Source organism: Chlorocebus sabaeus, chromosome 29, assembly GCF_047675955.1.
Source record: "Chlorocebus sabaeus isolate Y175 chromosome 29, mChlSab1.0.hap1, whole genome shotgun sequence".
Lineage (NCBI taxonomy): Eukaryota > Metazoa > Chordata > Mammalia > Primates > Cercopithecidae > Chlorocebus > Chlorocebus sabaeus.
Genome location: NC_132932.1, coordinates 12,901,252 through 12,905,378, shown reverse-complemented (window position 1 = coordinate 12,905,378; position 4,127 = coordinate 12,901,252). Strand labels below are relative to the sequence as shown.

Below are 4,127 nucleotides of genomic sequence, written 5' to 3'. Positions count from 1 at the left end.
AAAGGCATCAAATAGCTAGCTACACTTTTTCTGGGATTGCTTATTTGCTAACTGATTTTTCCTTCCACCACGACATCTAAGATTAAAAGAGAAATTGATACTTAAAATTTAGAATCTGGATATCAATATTTAGTTGACTCCAATTTTCCTTCCTTCCTTCCTTCCTTTCTTCCTTCCTTCCTCTCTCTCTCTCTTTCTCTCTTTCTTTTCTCTCTCTCTCTCTTTCTCTCTTGAGGGAGCCTTTCTCTCTTGAGGACAGAGGCGACACAGCCTCTGTTGCCCAGGCTGGAGTGCAGTGGCACGATCTTGGCTCACTGCAAGCTCTGCCTCCCGGGTTCACGCCATTCTCCTGCCTCAGCCTCCGGAGTAGCTGGGACTACAGGTGCCTGCCACCACGCCCGGCTAATTTTTTTGTATTTTTTAGTAGAGAAGGGGTTTCACTGTGTTAGCCAGGATGGTCTCGATCTCCTGACCTCGTGATCCGCCTGCCTTGGTCTCCCAAAGTGCTGGGATTACAGGCGTGAGCCATCGCGCCCGGCCCCAATTTCTTAAACTGATTACTGAAGAGGGCAACCAAATGGCTGAAATAATTTTAGAATAAAAGAGTCTCTCCCTTGGCAGTATAGTTGTACTCAAAATTTTATTGTTAGATGAGGCTGGCCGGCTGTGCTGTCATTAAGGAGCATGAACGGTATTGTTGAATAAAATGCTCAGTAGATACCTCTGGATTGTCAGAGGGGCTGGACTCTAATACTGTATCTCCAGGGTTCTGTAGGTTAGCCATGTGGTGCATGTGTAGGTCTTCTCCAACTTCAAATTTATTCGTCCTTCAGCTGCTGCCTCACAGATCCCAGGAGATGACACCAGCCCCTGTTGCTGGTCCAACTTGGGGCTGGCCATGATACATTCATTGGGCTGACAGACAGTGGTAGCAATTCCTCCCAGGGCAATCATGGGGTTTAGTATGGTTTGGCCGCCCGTTACAGACATTCCTGCTTCCTCAGCTGCGTCTTTAAAACCCTGGATAACCAGAGACATCATTTTATCCCTTTCCCTGTCGGTCACTTTATTACTGACTCCAAGGAGCATCAGCATATTGTCACAATCTGTGACTCCCATTGCGTAGAGGTCACTGAAGGCGTTGGCACGTGCTATCCTGCCCATCACGGAAGGGTTGTTTATGATCCGGTAAATGTAATCTGTGGTTTGAACCAAGGAAAGCCCACCGTGCCTCAAAGGAATGACACAAGTATCCATTCCAATGCCAAGCCTTGGCGTAACGGCTCCCAGAAACTGCTCCTCTTCTTGGAAGTGGTTCTCCTATAAAGATTCCAGCAATTTTTGCAGGACATCTTGGGGCACTTTGCAGCCTGTGCCCTTCAGTTCAGTGAATCTGGTTAGCCGGAAGCTCTTGTCCAATTTGTAACTTTCCGGGTTAAAGGACTCACCCGTAGACATGGTTTTTGGGACTGCTCTCCTCACAGCTCACCCCCACCCCTTCCTCTGCAGGTTGGCTGGGTTCTTGCTTTGCGCCATCCGCCTCCTCCCGGAAAACGGGCCGCGAGCGGCTCCCACAATGCACCGGGCGCGGCCGGCCCCCTTTAAGCATCCCCTGAATAAAAATGCGGCGGCCCACGGTGGCGGGGGCCTGGGCGCCGCGGAGGCTCCCTTGGCTCGGCGTGACCCTGCCGGAGCCGGGCTGCCGCGCTCCCGTCAGCTAGGCGCAGGGCTGATTTATTCTTCAGTTTTAAGACAATTTAAAGTGTATACATTTCAATTTTAAAGATAATATACAACTTAAGGAAATGATTGAATACACTTCTTAAATATGTTTTTCTTTTAAAAAACATAGCTGCAACTTAAATATATTGTGTTCACTTTTTAAATTTTAAACACAGAGTGGTAAGATAGAACAATAAAATCGAAGTGTCTTAGCTCAGGCTGCTATAAACAAAAACATCATAGACTGGGTGGCTTAAGCAACAGGAATAGAAGTTTCTTTTTTCTTTTCTTTTTTTTTTTTGAGATGGAGTCTCGCTCTGTCGCCCAGGCTGGAGTGCAGTGGCTGGATCTCAGCTCACTGCAAGCTCCGCATCCCGGGTTTACGCCATTCTCCTGCCTCAGCCTCCCGACTAGCTGAGACTACAGGCACCCGCCACCTCGCCCAGCTAGTTTTTTGTATTTTTTTTTTTTTAGTAGAGACGGGGTTTCACCATGTTAGCCAGGATGGTCTCGATCTCCTGACCTCGTGATCAGCCCGTCTCGGCCTCCCAAAGTGCTGGGATTACAGGCTTGAGCCACCGCGCCCGGCCAGGAATAGAAATTTCTTACCGTTCTGGAGGCTGGGAAGTCCAAAATCACATGGTGGAGAGAGAGATCATTTCTCTCATGTCTCTTGTTATAAAGGTACTAATCTTATCCATGAGACCTCCACCCTCACGACCTAATCACTTCCCAAAGGACCCCTCCTGATACCATCACTTGGGGGATTAGGGCTCCAACATATAAATTTGGGGGGAATACATTCAGTTCATAACATGAAATAACTCAAATTCTGCTTTTTTGACTTTAGAAGTCAAAGAATCGTGTTATTCTATATTTAGAGTCTACTGTTTAAATTCAGTTAAACTTACGGATATGTGGTGCTGCAAGGATTGTAGATACGAACTGCATCCAAAGCAAGGTGAAATGATTCGGAACCACTACAAACTGAACCCTCAAAATATGTATAGATGAGTGAGTGTTTACACAGGCATAAATAAATGTGCGTGTGTGTGTGTGTGCACGCACATATGCCTGTCTTCCTGCAACCCTAGAGCCCCAGAAACATTCTTAGGCTCAGCATTTGTCAGCATACAGAGTATTAGATTTTCCCTGATTGTTTTTGTTTGTTTTTGTTGTTGTTGTTTGTTTTTTGAGACAGAGTCTCCCTCTGTCGTCCAGGCTGGAGCGCAGTGGCGCTATCTCGGCTCACTGCAAGCTCCGCCTCCCAGATTCACGCCATTCTGCTTCAGCCTCCCGAGTAGCTGGGACTACAGGAGCCCGCCACCATGCCCGGCTGATTTTTTTGTATTTTTTAGTAGAGACGAGGTTTCACCGTGTCAGCCAGGATGGTCTCGATCTCCTGATCTCATGATCCACCCACCTTGGCCTCCCAAAGTGCTGAGATTACAGGCATGAGCCACCACACCCGGTCCCTTGTTTTGATAGCTGAAAAGTCACATTGTCAGGTAGCCCCAGCTCACTTCCTGGTTTGTAACTAGGTTCTTTGATGCTGCTGTGAGACGTTCTCTCAGACCTGTATTTCTATTGCTCTGATTAGATGAATGAAAAACTACAGTCTTCATCATAAATTGCTACCTTGAGTTTTCTGTAGTTTTGCACCTCCCATGGAATGTTACTGCTAGGGAATCTATTGTCATGTCACGTTCTGCAGCCACCCGTTTACCTTGTGCCCTTGTTTACTGGAAGCTTCAGTCCTCAAATGAAGGTAGCAAGATGAACAGGGTTATGGGTTGTTACCCTCGTGGCCATTTCAAGGGCATCAGCTACACAGTAGACAGGCAGCTCTTGAGTGCCCAGTGCTGTGTTTGGATGGATCCCAACCTTGATTGGGTAAGGCTGTAAAGGGTGAGGGAGGAAGCCTATTCCTACTTTCTTTAAAGAAGGCAAAGCCACTTTATTTCATATGGTCAAAAACAAAGTAACAGCTGTTTGTTTTTTTGTTTGTTTGTTTTTTTTTAGATGCAGTGTTGCTCTGTCGCCCAGGCTGGAGCGCAGTGACACCATCGTGGCTCACTATAGCCACCACTCCCAGGTTCCAGCAGTTCTCCCTGCCTCAGCCTCTCAAGTAGCTGGGATTACAGGTGCCCACCACCATGCTCAGCTAAGTTTTTGTAATTTTTTTTTTAGTAAAGACAGGGTTTCACTATGTTGGCCAGGCTGGTCTTGAACTCTGGACCTCAGGTGATCCTCCTGCCTTGGCCTCCTGAAGTGCTAGAATTACAGGCATTAGCCACTGTACCCAGCCAGCTCTGTTCTTTTTTCATGAATTTAACCTTCTAAATAGGAAGACATTTCTAAATGCCACACAATTTACCAACAGATTGGTTGTCAGTCATAGTCTG

The 4,127-nt window shown here is 47.0% G+C and overlaps 1 pseudogene; it reads right to left on the bottom strand.

Moving 5' to 3' along the window:
• Window positions 1–747: 747 nt before the first annotated feature.
• On the bottom strand, window positions 748–1,458 carry LOC103231223 (selenide, water dikinase 1 pseudogene; annotated as a pseudogene).
• Between the last annotated feature and the right edge of the window lie 2,669 nt (window positions 1,459–4,127).